Raw genomic sequence first — 15,872 nt, 5'->3', positions numbered from 1 at the left:
AACTGATCGAGCAAACCTTTCAAACAGACCCACCAGATGATAAATACCACCATATGCTTGATTCACAGTACATTTGGGCATAAATACTTCAATTACAGCTTTGTGTTTAGTATCAAAAACCTTTTCTTGTGTGCGTGTGTTTTCTCTCCAGATCCCGTGCTCTGGATCACATTTTGAAAGTCGCTTATTACAGATAAAGCACCTTTCCAGGTACGCTTCGGAGAACCATATGTATTTACGCACACAAAGGTGTTCACAGAGATTTTCACAAACAAATGTCCATATGATGCCGCGCCGCGCTCCCCCACATGCCCGCCGCGTGTGCGCCCAGCCCCCAACGCCGCCGGGCCGCCCCCCGGACACGCGGGAGCCCGCGGCGTCCTTGGGAAACTTCGCCGGCGGCTCCACCCCGGCCACCGCGCGGGCTTCCCCGCCCCCACCCGTCTCAGGCCCAGCGGCCCACACCCGAGCACACCCAGGCCGGCCCGCGGCGGTGGGGGCGGGGCGGGCGGCCCGGGGCCCCGAGGCGCCTTCGAGTGCCCGCGGGGCTCGCCTGATTTTTAAAAGAATGCGCCGCACAGCCCAGCCCCCAGTGCCGCCAGAGCGGGCCGGGAGGGAGAGGAGCGCGGCCACTAGAGCCCCCCCACCGCGCCGCCGCCGCCTCCCGGCGTCCGCGGCGCCCCTCCCCCGCCGGCCCCTCCCCCGCGCGCCCGCCCGCTCGCCCGCCCGCCCGGCGCAGGCCGCTCGGGTTTGTTTTGCTGCGCGGCCGCCGCCGCCGCCGCCGCCGCCGCGGGCCTCGCGAGCTCATTTGTGCCTGGCTGGTCCCCATTCCTCTCTCCCCAGTGTTGAGTGTCTGAGCCGTTGGCTGCTCCGAACCGTTTGGCTCTTTCCCTTAGTAACAGCTTTTACCTTCTGCCTCAATTCCTCTCCCCGCTCGCGCCCTTCCCCCGCGCGCCGCCTCCCCCCGCCGCCGGCCGCGTGCGCCCCCGCCCCTCCCCCCGCGGCGGGAGCACCTCCGCTCGCCACCTGGGGACCCGCGCCGCGCTCCCCGCCCCCGCCCGCCCGGCGCCCATCCCCCGCGCCCTCCGCTCGCTGGGGTTATAATTGCCTCTCACCCCCCGGAGGGGTTATTTTGGGGGTGGTTGGAGGCGGTGGCGGCGGCGGCGAGGAGGGGAATTTCCTTGTGCCTCCATTCCCGGGAGGGGGGAGCGGCGTTGGAGGCCACCGTTTCCAGGTAAGCGCTGGGGGCCGGACCCTGGAGTGGGGGCGGCCGGGGGCCTGGGCGGGGGGCGCGGGCCAGAGGCGGCCGGGGGCGCTGGGCCGCGGGGGGATGGGCGCGAGTGGAACATGCATTTTTCAACTTGGCCCTTGGGGGAACTGGGCTTGCGTGGGGGAAGGGAAGGCAGGGAGGGCACTTGGGGCGCCCCCATCCCCCCGTTTTCCTCTCTCAGGTTTCTTTGAAATGCTCACGTGCCTGCCCACCCCCCTACCCTTTCCCGGTCTCGGGGGATCCTCACCCTAATTATGTTGTCCCCGAAAATGTGCACCTCGGCCTTCTCCCCCTCTTCCTCCCTTCGTGCATTTACACCCCCTTTTTGTGCGTGTGTGTTTGAGGGGGGGAGGCTTTCAGGAAAGGATTTGCAGCAAATTGAATCAAGGAGCCATCATGAGGCCGACTCCTTTATAGCCTATTTTTAGCAGAGGAGAAGGAGCTTTTCGGTGCATGCTATTTTGTGAAACCTCGGGCGGCAATGGAAATCTCCCCTCCCCGGGCGCGTCCCCGGCCCGGGCGCGGCGACCCCGGCCGGCGTGCTAGGGGCTGCGGGCGGCTGTTGGGGCCGCGCGTCCGGGGCGGGGGCGCCGGCCGGGGGAGGGGCGCGCGGCAGCCGGGCCTTGCTCCGGGACGTGTTTATTTGTAACTTAGTGCTTTTTATCGTCTTAAGGAGGTATTTGGTGGAGGCTCTTTGAAGTTGGGTTCAGGAGTGTAGAATTGGCAAAGTTATTGCCAGCTTCCTGGTAAGTTTTGGGTGGCACAGAGTCACGTTATTTTCTGACAGTGTAAAGGCCACGTTGTGAGGGTGGTTTCTCGGTGACTTCCTCTTTGCAACCGATTTAATTTTTTGAACAGAAGCAGACTTTTATTTAAGTGGAATATTAATCTTAAATGGTAGCTCGAGGGAAGCCATGCATGTGTTAACGTGTTCAGTATTTTTGGAAGTTCTTAATTTGCTGAAACAGGCATCACTTCGCAGTGGCAACCGGGATTAAATTTAGGTTGTGAAAATGGTGTATTTCATGTAAAATTTGGGTTGTGGCTTTTAAAAAATGCTCTCTTTGTTAGGTTATCTAAGTGTCTCTAAGATAATTTGGTGATTACAAATGAGAAATGTTGGAAACTAGTTAAAAATTAGGTGTTCTCAATGTCTGGAGTTTACTTGAAATCTTGGACTGTGCAGGCACCAGGGGTGAAGAGTTTTAGTACCTATGTGATTTACAGTTGACTTAGGAAAGTTTACTATTCACTTTCTTGTTTTCCAAACAGGAACCGTATGCTGATCTAAACAAGCTTGTTAATAAAATGTGGGGGGTGAAAATGACAGGTTATTTTTAGTTTGAATTTTAAGACTGAATGGTTTCTCCACCCCCCACCTCATATAATTAAGTGATCTTCCCCCTCCGTTTTTCCTAAAGGCTCCTTCACCAGTTTGGATAATAAGGCCCTCGTGGTGTCTTCATCCACTTACCTGAAATAACTTGGAATAAATAATTTCGATTACACGTTGAAGATACAATGAGTGACTGTTTGGGTTTTCCAGTGTGATTCATTTTCATTTTTGTTAAAATAAGACCCATGCTACATTGATGTATTTTAGTAATGCCGACTTCCTGGGATTGTATGTTCTCACCATTTTAATAGTTTATAGTCTGGGGAAGTAGGGCACCTTTGTCTCCCCGAAAACATGGTGTGTGTTGGGTGGTATCATGGGAGTTGATGGCAAGCTTCCCAAATAGTTGAGAGTTCTAGAAATAGTTAGCATTTACCTGTGGGGGAGGGGCTGCAGGAAGAAAGTATGCCTGAGAGCAGTTAGGCGTGTGATGTGTGATTAGGCTTCTTGCTCTTAAATCCAGGTTTTCTTGTTTGGAATATGATTTTTTTTTTCAACCCTATCCTGCACTGAGATGTATGTAATCGCAATCATTAAATTCATAAATAACTACTATTTTTTTGACGTTTGAGTTGTTAGAATCCGACCTACAGGACAAAATACTAAACTGTATGGGGGACGAAAACTACGTGCCTGGGAAAAGTTTTTCTTACTGCTAAGGAACTTAATAAAGTGACATGCTAATGGCATAAAAATTGTTGCAAAGCTCATCGTCAGTTTATAAGACATTTTTCTTTTAACGTATACCAGCTTTGGGTATTAATGTGGGAGACACTGGTGGTAAATGGAGTGACCCCTTGCAGAGATGATATTTTTGCATTGGTTGCTTCAAAGAAGTGTTAAGCATTTTAATACGTATGTCTAAGAATCTTTTTGATATTTGTATTCTCGACACCTAATTAAAGGTTTTGCATGATTACCATGACACCAGTCTCCTGAAAGAACTAGAGGTAACTGCTTCCTGTGTTCTAGGAGCCTTTAAAGCTAACAGAAGGTAATATAAATATAAGGGGTACTGATAAAAGGAAATGTATTAATAGAGCTTTTGAACATCAACTTGTTGATTAAATCCATCAGTGCAGTATATATACAACCTTGTCAGACGAGTAGCTGACAAAGGAATCTCCCTTGTACAACTTGTAGCAGTACTATTATAAAGAATTCCTGACTTGACACATTTCGATGAAGTTGGTTGAAATAATTTGTTGGGTTTGTTCAATTTTTGGTGTCATTTGTATAAAAAGAATAAAGAAGAATGTGAATGGTAGGAAGTCAGGGGAGAGGCATGGCAGAAACATTGGTATTCACTAGAACTTGTATTTTTCTAGTGCATGTGAATTGGACTCATTTCACAAATAACATTTACAGTATAAGTCACTGAAATGCAAAAAAGGAAAGCAGCTAACACGAGACATTTATACTTTATGCTCAGACATTCTGGTAGTAGAGGAGGGCTAGGACCCTAAAGCTGTGTAGTAAAGAATTGTTGAGTATCGTTCAGTTTAGGTACCACGAAGGTGGTATCTCCTGCTCTGCCACCAATAGAAACTTGAAGTTAAAAAGAAAAGACTCTGAGAGCACTGATGCTGGAGAGATTTGGCTGTTTACCCCTCTGGGATTGGATTCGGTAAGAGTGCAATTAATTGTCCTGTAACCATAGAGCCAGAGGAGAGGGACTAGGTGCTCCGGGCTATGCTCTAGGAGGTGTGAGGTGCTTTCTATGCTGTTTGTACCCTAGGCTAATCCTATGAGGTAGATAGTGTTGGGCTTTTTTTGTGGATGATGAAACAGAGGTGCAAAGAAGTTAATTCCCTTGTTCAAGGCCACAAAATTATTAAATGAACACTAGGATTCAAACCTGGGTCTGTCTGAGATGACTGAATCTGCGAAATTTTCCCAGCTGTTTTGTTAGTCTTGATCCGTGTAGATCATCCTTCCAAAAACTTGTGTTTCTAATCAAGTTTATGATCTATAGTTGAGCGTCTATACTAAATGGGTCGAGTGATTGCATGGGTAGATGAAATTGATAGAACTCATATCACTGTGCTGAATTCCCTAGCACCATTTAATAAGATGCAGTCTTGCTGGGCGCAGTGGCTCACGCCTGTAATCCAAGCACTTTGGAAGGCCAAGGCGGGCGGATCACGAGGTCAAGAGATTGAGACCATCTTGGCCAACATGGTGAAACCCCGTCTCTACTAAAAATACACAAATTAGCTGGGCGTGGTGGCGGGTACCTGTAGTCCCAGCTACTTGGGAGGCTGAGGTGGGAGAATCGCTTGAACCCAAGAGGTGGAGGTTGCAGTGAGCCAAGATTGCGCCATTGCACTCCAGCCTGGGCGATAGAGGGAGACACCCTCTCAAAAACAAACAAACAAACAAAAAATTTGTGTAAGAAAAATCATTGAAGTCTTTGTGTTGTAGTATAGTGGTTAAAGTGAGTTCAAACTCAGGCTCTATCCTTTACTAGCTGTGATGTTGGGGTAGTAGCTCCTCACACGTTTTATTTATTTTTTAAAATTTTATTTTATTTAATTTTTTTGAGACGGAGTTTCGCTGTGTTGCCCAGGCTGGAGTGCAGTGGCGCGATCTCGGCTCACTGCAACCTCCGCCTCCTGGGTTCAAGTGATTCTCCTGCCTCAGCCTCCCAAGTAGCTGGGATTACAGGTGCCTGCCACCACTCCCGGCTAATTTTTGTATTTTTAGTAGAGATGGGGTTTCACCATGTTGGCCAGGCTGGTCTCGAACTCCTGACCTCAGGTAACGTGCCTGCCTCGGCCTCCCAAAGGGCTGGGATTATAGGCATGAGCCACATTGCGCCTGGCCCTAATGTGTTTTAGTTTCTTCATCTGTGTAAGGGGACAGTCAACTTCATAGAGTTAAGAAGATTGAATTAGTATGTGTGAGGTACTTAGAACAATGGTTGACATTCTAAGCATCCTGTAAGTGTAAGTTGCTCCTGATAGGTTTGATTTTTGAAGTTTGTTTCTTTGTATTACATTTTATTTGCTTGTTATTTATTTTAGTAGGGGCATAATGTCATAGGAAGGATTTGATAGCTCCATTTCCTGAGTAACCCATTTGAAGTAAACTTAGCTTGGTTTTTTTTACTCTTACAAAGTTGTGGTTTAAGGCTTACATATACGATGAATAATTTACATGATTGGTGTAGGTACGGTGGTGGATCTTTTTTGCATGCCTTTGTTGCTATTCTGTCATCTGGTTTGGACTTCTTAAGCTTACTTGCACCATTTGAAACATTTTTCAACTTTCTTTCTTTTTTTTTTTTTTTTTTTTGAGATGAAGTCTCACTTTGTTTGTCGCCCAGGTTGGAGTGCAATGGCGCCATCTCCTCTTACTGCAACCTCGCGCCTCCTGGGTTCAAGCGATTCTCCTGCCTCAGCCTCCTAGCTGGGATTATAGGCATGCGCCACCATGCCCAGCTAATTTTTGTATTTTTAGTAGAGACGGGGTTTCACCATGTGGTCTCCATCTCTTGACCTTGTGATCTGCCTGCTTTGGCCTCCCAAAGTGCTGGGATTACAGGCGTGAGCCACCGCGCCCAGCTTCAACTCTTTTTTTTTTTTTTTTTTTGGAGACAGAGTCTTGCTCTGTCACCCATTCTGGAGTGCAATGGTGCGGTCTCGGCTCACTGCAACCTCTGCCTCCCGGGTTCAAGCGATTCCCCTACCTCAGCCTCCCAAGTAGCTGGGATTACAGGCGCCTGTCACTTGCCTGGCTAATTTCTTGTATCTTTAGTAGAGATGGGGTTTCACCATGTTGGTCAGGCTGGTCTCGAACTCCTGACCGCCTGCCTCGGCCTCCCAAAGTGCTGGGATTACAGGCATGAGCCACTGTGCCAGGCAAACTCTTTAAATACAAAGGGAACTCTTTCAAGGCTTGGGTCCAGCAGAACCTAGGGTCTGCCTTTTAGGCTATAGTGATTAATTTGGGTAGGTGGTTTTATTTTATTTTTCCTGACCACTTTTTATCTGTGTATTCTTTTCCGTATTATCAGCTGCTGTCTAGATAGTTGTCCTTGGAAGTTCAGTTCCTCTATGAGCCTTATGTTCACTTCCCATTTTTAACCATACTTAATTTAGCACTAGTGTTCACTTTACTAATAGTCAAAAGTTCTATGTATCAGGACTATACAGGTGCTTTGACAAGTACTGTGACAGTCTGAGTGCTGATGCCTGAATTTCACAGTGAGAAAATTGAGGCTCAGGTAGTAGGGGACAGAGCAGGAATTTAGGCCCAGTTTGTGTGAATTCTAGGCCAGTGTTGTTACCTAGCAGTCTGTCTTCTCAATGAATGAATGGTTGTAGGTCTGGATTATTAAGTTTTTATTTGGTTGCCCTGAGCAACCTTTCTTATTCATTTTATCTTCTGTAACTACTGACAGTGTAATTTATTTAAAGTACTGGTTTCATCTTGTCAGTTCCCCTGCTGGAGAACCCATAATTGATTCTCTTTGCCAACTGGATTGAATTTGTATGCTTCAGTCTGGCTTTTAAGAAGGTTCCATTCTACCTATTCAGCTTTATTTCTCACTCTTAGTTGGGATTCTTGCCGGCCTCTCAAATACTGTAGTTTTTGCCATACTCACTACTTTGCTTTTGTGCATGCTGTTCTTCCCTTTGTCCTTCTTATAGCCTAGTTTCAGTCCCCCTTCTTCCATGAATCCTTTTCTGGCCATCCTGACTCAGGATATTTCTTCTCTGAGATTCCATTGCACTTAATGAAGATCACAAATCTCATAACTGTTTATTGTTTTGTTGCCCCAACTACGATGTTACATTTCTTGAAGGGATGGACCTTTTTCCTTCTAGCATTTGGCAGAGTTCTTAATACCATTTTCATGTTAAAATGGATTGTGAGGGCCTGTGTTAAAATGGGAGCAGTGACAGCCCTGTTCCACTGTAATGTGGCAGCATCTTCTTTTTGAGTTAGACCTTAAAGATTTAGGTGTGCTATAGTCACATTTAACTGTTCATTTAAATTTTAGTGCTGCCAGAGTTGCAAAGGAAGAAAAATTTGTTAGTTTCTTAGATGAAAATGGATGGTTTTGACTGGGTGCGGTGGCCCACGCCTGTAATCTCTGCACTTTGGGAGGCCCAGGCAGGGGGATCACCTGAGGTCAGGAGTTTGAGACCAGCCTGGCTAACATGATAAAATGTTTAGTCTCTACTAAAAATACAAAAAATTAGCTGGGAGTGGTGGCACACGCCTATAATCCTAGCTACTCAGGAGGCTGAGGCAGGAGAATAGCTTGAACCCGGGAGGCGGAGGCTGCAGTGAACTGAGATTGCGCCACTGCACTCCAGCCTGGTCAACAAGAGCATCAACTCCGTCACATACACAAAAAAAGAAAATGGATGGTTTGCCCTTTTAATTCTGGAATAGTAGCCACAGTACTGGGGGAAAACCTAGTCTAGTTAGGAATTGTGTCATAGTAAGTTGACTTTATCTGGTTATATATGTGTCAGGTAGTTAGGTATAATGATGCTTAAGATTTTGGACTCTTTTTTTTTTTGAGATGGAGTTTCACTCTTGTTGCCCAGGCTGGAGTGCAATGGCACATTCTTGGCTCACTGAAAGCTCCGTCTCCTGGGTTCAAGCGATTTTCCTGCTTCAGCCTCCCCAGTAGCTGGGATTACAGGTGTCTGCTTACACGCCCAGCTAGGACTTTATTTTCTTAATCTGTTAGGTTTTTTCCTCATTATTTCCTTAGTAGTGTACCTAAGTTAAGGTAGTGTTTTTAGATCTCACTGTTTCACAGCATTCTGACTGCACTGGAGTTTCATTTGAGCCATTACTATTAATTTATTAACATTCAGTATAGGATATATGTATTATACAATGTAAGTGAGTTTTATCTACCAGAAGAATGTCTCTTAACCATCTCCCTTCAGTAAATTTTTATGGTAAGACTGTGCTGTATTAGTTCCAACCAACCAGGGTAATTGACTATAAAGGCAACTAATTTGGTGTTACATCCTTCTGAAATTTTAATTTTTTTTTTTTTTTTTTGAGATGGAGTCTTGCTCTGTCTCCCAGACTGGCTGGATGTGATCTCCGCTCACTGCAACCTCCGCCCCCTGGGTTCAAGCGATTCTCCTGCCTTAGCCTCCCAAGTAGCTGGGATTACAGGTGCTGGCCACCACGCCCGGCTAATTTTTTTGTAATTTTAGTAGAGATGGGGTTTCACCATGTTGGCTAGGCTGGTCTTGAACTCCTGACTTCAGGTGATCCACCCACCTCGGCCTCCCAAAGTGCTGGGACTAACAGGCGTGTACCACCACGCCCAGCTAATTTTTGTATTTTTAGTAGAGATGGGATATCACCTTGTTGGCCAGGCTGGTCTCGAACTCTGGGCCTTGTGATCTGCCCACCTCGGCTTCCCAAAGTGCTGGGATTATAGGCGTGAGCCACTACACCTGGCCTGAAATTGTTATTTCTTATTTTTATTTTGAGACAAAGACTCATTCTGTTGCCTAAGCTGGAGTGCAGTGGCATGATCTTGGCTCACTGCAATCTCCACCTCCTGGGTTCAAGCGATTCTACTGCCTCAGCCTCCTGAGTAGCTGGGACTACAGGAACGTGCCACCATGCCCGGCTAATTTTTTTGTATTTTTAGTAGAGATAGGGTTTCGTTATGTTGGCCAGGCTGGTCTTGAACCCCTGACCTTGTGATCCACCCGCCTCGGCCTCCCCAAGTGCTGGGATTACAGGCGTGAGCCACCGCACCCGCCCACAATTTTTAATATTTATGTATAGAATGTAAGCTTTTCAGCATGATTTTGAATCAAACAAAATGAGTTAGATTGAAAGCTCTGCTTTCTGAGAGCTTAGATTTGTAACTCAGAATTAGTGTGGACTGTAAGGGTCATGCTGAAAGGTTAATACATTTTAGTAAACATAGAGTACCCAGATTCAGGAGATTTATATGAAATGAATAGGTTTGAGGGATGAGGGAGGAGGAATACCTGTTGAACATTTAAACTGTGAAGTTTGCCACCTATTTTCCCCTTTATTGAAGGTTTCAGGAGGTAGAATTTAAAAAAACAGAAAACTCTGGGCTGCAAGGGTCAGAGATGGTCATTCCAGTATCTTAATAGAGTAATTTCTTTTTTTTGACGGAGGTTTGCTCTTGTTGCCCAGGCTGGAGGGCAATGGCGCAATTTTGGCTCACTGCACCCTCCACCTCCCAGGTTCAAGCAGTTCTCCTGCCTCAGCCTTCTGAGTAGCTGGGATTACAGGCATGTGCCACCACACCTACCTAATTTTGTATTTTTAGTAGAGATGGAGTTTTGCCATGTTGGCCAGGCTGGTTTGAACCTCTGACCTCAGGTGATCCGCCCACCTTGGCCTCCCAAAGTGCTGGTGGGATTACAGGTGTGAGCCACTGTGCCTGGACAGTAATTCTTTTTTATATGAAATTGTATTCTCTGGGCCGGGCACGGTGGCTCATGCCTGTAATCCCAGCACTTTGGGAGGCCGAGGTGGGTGGATCACGAGGTCAGGAGTTCGAGACCAGCCTGACCAACATGGTAAAACCCTGTCTCTACTAAAAATACAGAAATTAGCCGGGCGTGGTGGCATGTGCCTGTAATCCCAGCTACCTGTTAGCCTGAACCTGGGAGGTGGAGGTTGCCACTGTATTCCTGCCTGGGCAATAGAGCGAGACTCCATCTCAAAAAAAAAAAAAAGGAAATTGTACTCTGGACTCTCAAGCTTTTTTTTTTTTTCTTTTTAAATGTTTAAAAATTTTAATTACCTTAAAATGGTGGATTTTTTTTTAACATTTTAATAAACTAGGTATCAGCCTATTTGATATCTTCGGTATTTTGTCTGAGATCGGATGTGGAATCAATAAGTGCTTTTTTTTCCGATACCTTTTGTGTTTCTCTTTTCTTCTCATTGTTTCTTTTTCAGCACAGTGGAGAGCGGGACATTGTAAAGAGACATTCAGTGACTCAGTTTTTGAGTGGATGCTTTTGTTTTTTGTTCTTAGTTTGTTTGCATCTGCTTGAATGGGGTAGCATTTTAACATGGGTCTAATATTAAGCAAACAAGTGTTTTTAAACCAATTCTTTGTAAAGCCATGGTTACATGAGTAAATCACTTAGCTTCTATAAATGTCTATTTAAAGATGATCAGATGAAATGTTACCTGAAGTTCTCTTATTTGTGCAAATACTTGAATGAGTATACTTGATACTTCAATTCCTTTATTAAGATTCTAGGATTCTTTTTTTTTTTTTTTTTTGAGATGGAGTCTTTCTCTGTTGTCCAGACTGGAGTGCAATGCACAATCTTGGTTCACTGCAACCTCTGCCTCCCGGGTTCAAGCGATTCTCCCTGCCTCAGTCTCCCGAGCAGCTGGGATTACAGGCGCCCACCACCACACATGGCTAATTTTTGTATTTTTAGTAGACATAGGGTTTTGCCATGTTGGCCAGGTTGGTCTCGAACTCCTGACCTTGTGATCTGCCTGCCTCGGCCTCCCAAAGTGTTGGAATTACAGGCGTGAGCCACCGCGCCTGGCCGAACTCCTGACTTTTAAGTGATCTGCCAGCCTCAGCCTCCCAAGGTGCTGGGATTACAGGCGTAAGCCACCACGCCTGGCCATGATTTCAATTTTATGAGTTTTGAGGGGGATCTATATGGAAATTTTTTTGAGTATTTAAGTACTAAAAATCTACAGCCTTTCATAGAATAATAGTCTGGAAAGTATGTGACATGAGCATAAGCAAACACCTTGCCAGATGGGGTATAGTAATAACATATTTTAGTGGTTACCTTCAACTGTGAATAGAACACAGTTTACGGGTTAGGGAGAGGTGTTTTATTCTCTTCCTTTAATTTCAACAGGCTAATTGGGAAGAGTGTATACCAATGTTGTTACATTTCTGTTTAGTGGTTATCATATGTCATTAACGCACAGTATAAGGCAATTGACTCATCTACTTTGGGTTTCTGAAATAAGGTAATGAGAATAGATAATGAATTTATCTTTTTTTTTCTTTTTCTGCAATTACCTTTTTATGGGGTAGAACTTATAAAAAATAAGGATTTTAGGATACGATTTGTAGCTGTAGCAGTGCTCTTTGGCACTCATTCATATAGCAATGTAATATACATGCTTAAGATTTTTCCCCTAGTAAAATGATGGGTTTTCTTTAAATTACTGTTCTCTGTCCTCTTTAGTAACGGATATACATTTGTAAAATTATAGACTGGGGTTAGGAGTGCAGACTGTTACTGTATTGTGTTCTTGTGCAAAAAAACCCCAGGTGTATCATGGGAATACATCTTTGACCTTGGACTTCCTTGTGTCCTGCTGGCAGAGGTCACTAGTTTTGACACCCGGTGAGAGATGTGAAGTGTTCCTTTATTTACTTATATTTATGTATTATTTATTTATTTGAGGCAGGGTCTTGCTCTGTCACCTGGGCTGGAGTGCAGTGGTGTGAACATGGCTCACTTTAGCCTCCAACTCCTGGGCTTAAGCAGTCCTCCTACCTCAGCCTCCTGAGTAGGTAGGACTACAGACGAGCAGCACCATGCCCAGCCAATTTTTTTATTTTTAATTTTTTGTAGAGAGAGGATCTCACTATGTTGCTCAGGCTGGTCTCGAATTCCTGGACTCAAGCAGTCCTCCTGCCTCCCAAAGTGTTGGGATTATTGGTGTGAGCTGCCGCGCCCAGCCAATGCTTCTTTTATATATTTATTTAGATTTGGTGTTTGATTTTTTTGTTAATAAAGGACCTTCTCAAAGATACTTTTAAATGAAAAGACAAAGGGTCAGAAAATACTGGGTTTTTTTGTTTGTTTGTTTGTTTGTTTTGGAAACAGTCTCATTCTGTGACCCAGACTGGAGTGCAATGGCGTTGATCTTGGCTCACAGTGACCTCCGCTTCCTGGGTCCAAGTGATGCTCCTGCCTCAGCCTCCTGAGTAGCTGGGACAGGCTCATGCCACCATGCTCGGCTAATTTTTTTGTACTTAAGTAGAAACGGGGTTTCGCCATGTTGGCCAGGCTGGTCTTGAACTCCTGACCTCAAGTGATCCACCCTCCTCGGCCTCCCAAAGTGCTGGAATTACTGGCATGAGCCACTGCCCCTGGCCGGTTGGCTGCTATTTTAACTTAAGGGGTAGAAGACTGGAAAGGAGGACACATGCAATACAGTGTGTATGAGTATGTGTGTATTTATATATGCTTGTTGTGTGTGCTTAGAGTGACTCTAGAAAGCTGTGGAAGAGACTGATAACAATGCTTTTGGGGTGGGTAGATTATGTAGTCAGATGTCAGAGAGGCTTATTTTCATGTGTAACCTTTTGAACTGTTGATGTTCGTATTACCATTTTGAAAAAAAATTGAAAAATCGAGGCATGTGGTTAAGCTTTTAAAAACTTTATTTCTTTGGATTTGGATAGGATGGTCAAAAGAAGGGGGAAAAGGATGTTAATTTCTCCTTTGCTTTTCAGTCAGTTCTTAAAGAGCTGTAACTGTATATTTCTGTAAACACATTTTCATTTTTCAGACTTGGTGGCAGAATTAGAGTAGTGGTATGATTAACAAGTGTTGTTTCTGTTTCATGACTGGGTCCTTAGACCAGTGGTGAATCAGTGATGATTTTTTTTTTTTTTTTTTTTTTTTTTTGAGCCACAGTCTTGCTCTGTCTCATCCAGGCTGGAGTGCAGTGGTGCGATCGGCTTACTGCAGCCTCTGCCTCCAGGGTTCAAGTGATTTTCCTGTCCCAGCCTCCTGAGTAGCTGGGACTACAGGCGTGTGCCACCATACCTGGCTAATTTTGTATTTTTAGTAGAGACGGGATTTCACCATGTTGGACAAGCTGGTCTTGAACTCCTGACCTAAGGTGATCCACTGGCCTCAGCCTCCCAAAGTGCTGAGATAACAGGCGTGAGCCACCGCGCCTGGCCAACTGGTGAATTTTGAATCCTATCCAAGCTTGATACTTAGAAAATAATTTAGTGCAAACTTTAGGAGGTTTTGGTTGTCCAGAAGTACTACATTTTGTCTTATTTCAAAGGTATTGCTTTGCCAAGGGTTTGGACATTAGGTGAATACTGGGGTTCTCATAGTGGTTGATTTTAATAATTATAGTATTTGGCACAATGGGATTTGTGGAACTATGGCTTCTGATACTGCACCGATCCTCTCATGACTTACAAACTTAGATGTATGTGTTATTGATGTCAAGGTGACAGATATATTAGATTTTAATGCTATTTTTGGTTGCAGTTGGTGTCATTTGCAATTGTGTCACTTGCAGCTTTTTGCTGGCTATTTAGTTTACCAGTAAAGGGGCTTGCCTTCTAGTTGTGCTCATTTTCAACTTCAACTGGAGCAACCTCAGAGAAAGGGAGCACCTGTTTTGGTGCACAGAATTCTGCTGCACTGTGACTTTGACACTAGCTTTCCTTTGAGGGCACTGTCATGGCCCTCTTCTCAGCAGTAACAGGAGACTAGGTAGGAGAGTCTTTGTCTCATTTTTGGCAGTGAACTCTCAGTATGTTACTGTGGTGAAGAGCTGGTCTCGAGCTCCTGACTTCAGGTGATCCACCTTGTCTCGGCCTCCCGAAGTGCTGGGATTACAGGCGTGAGCCACCATGCCCGGCCGATTAGATGTTTCAAGAAAAAGAAGATTGTACCTTTCTTAAAAATAAAGTTTTTTAGTCGGGCGCAGTGGTTCATGCCTGTAATCCCAGCACTTTGGGAGGCTGAGGTGGGTGGATCACCTGAGGTCAGGAGTTTGAGAAAAAAATTCGCAAGATGTAGTGGCGGGCGCCTGTAATCCCAGCTGCGGAGGCTGAGGCAGGAGAATCACTTGAACCCGGGAGGCGGAGGTTGCAGTGAGCCAAGATCGCGCCACTGCACTCCAGCCTGGGTGAAGGAGTGAAACTCCATCTCAAAAAAAATTTTTGCTTTCTGGAGTGGAATCCCTACTTTTCTCCAGGCAACACTGCTCTGGTTGACAACTGACAACTGCTTTATCAGTCACTTCAAATATACATGTTAAATTTTACACAAACGTTAACATGGATTCTCACTAAAAATCCATATGGCACAACACAGGGTATGTATACATGCAGAAATAACTGAAAGGTTATCAGGAACTTATGCACACACATTTTCTGTACTCTTCATTTAAAAACATGCTTTTATAAACCTGAATGAATTTTATTACTTAATTTTATTCAGTGAATTTAGAAAATACTCATTCAAAGGAGTATAGAATCGTACTTTTCTACTTTTATGGATTTAGAGTCAGTACTCAGAATGAGAAACGTCGACGTTCTGAATGACAGAGCATGGATGAGTTACATTTATTGGTGCTAATGTCTTTAGGTTGTATTCTGAAGCTGTATGAGGATTCTGAAGTTATGGTGCCTCAATTTTGTAAGGCATACATAAGAAGTAAGATACAAATGATAAGGAATTTTGATTGCTCTTAAGTGTAAATTTAAGAGTTTTGGAGGGAAAATCTGAACGGCTGTAGCTTAGGAACCCTGAATGCTTCTCATAAAGGACAGTACTTAGAAGAATGACCATTATATAAAGTTTCTTATATCCCATTAGACAAGAAGTTTGGATAATTATATTGTTTTAAAAAAATTTACATGCCATAACATGTTGCCTGCATGAAGTTACACTATTTGATTGAAGATTAAGCATTAAGCTTCTTTCCGTGACAGTCTTAAATTAACATCCTTGCCAATGATGACCACTAGTCATCTGTTTCTAGCACAGGCCTCTCCTTGATTGAGAGTTATTTGTTGCCTCATCTCACTAGGCAGAGATCCTTCCTTGAAGACAGGTGTCTCTCACCCATCTTGACCCTCAGCATCTGGTACAGTGCCTGGCACTCTTTAGCCTTTCCATTGTTGAGTTGAATCCCGTGAGGCTCTGACTGAGGTATACGTTTGCTAGTACAGTAGACTCTTGTTGCTTTTGTGAGTGATTCACATATACAAAACTGGAAAGGAGATACATCCAGTTTCACAAGTTAATTGTCCTTCGAACTTACTGTGTTCCTGCTGTCAGAGTTTTCTTCTTTTTCTGAGACAGGATCTTACTCTGTCACCCAGGCTGGAGGGCAGTGGCACGGTCATGGCTCACTGCAGCCCTGAACTCCCTGGGCTCAGGTGGTCTTGTCACCTCAGCCTCTTGAGTATCT

The 15,872-nt window shown here is 44.8% G+C and overlaps 1 protein-coding gene across 7 annotated transcripts in view; it reads left to right on the top strand.

Annotated features, from left to right (window-relative positions):
• Positions 1–770: 770 nt before the first annotated feature.
• TBL1XR1 (TBL1X/Y related 1) overlaps positions 771–15,872 on the top strand; it is a 173,460-nt gene continuing 158,358 nt past the window's right edge. For 2 of the 7 annotated variants that reach the window (XM_019024155.4, XM_063704393.1), the window contains exon 1: positions 771–1,234. The gene's annotated coding sequence lies outside the window, so the exon portion shown is untranslated. Of the gene's footprint in view, positions 1,235–1,862; positions 2,017–15,872 lie in introns of those variants that run through there. The other 5 variants (XM_055381798.2, XM_063704395.1, XM_019024147.4 and 2 more) reach the window with 4 other exon arrangements.

The sequence above is a fragment of the Gorilla gorilla genome, chromosome 2, assembly GCF_029281585.2.
Source record: "Gorilla gorilla gorilla isolate KB3781 chromosome 2, NHGRI_mGorGor1-v2.1_pri, whole genome shotgun sequence".
Classification (NCBI taxonomy): domain Eukaryota; kingdom Metazoa; phylum Chordata; class Mammalia; order Primates; family Hominidae; genus Gorilla; species Gorilla gorilla.
The sequence above is the reverse complement of the archived record's forward strand: the minus strand, read 5'-3'. Positions and strand labels throughout refer to the sequence as shown.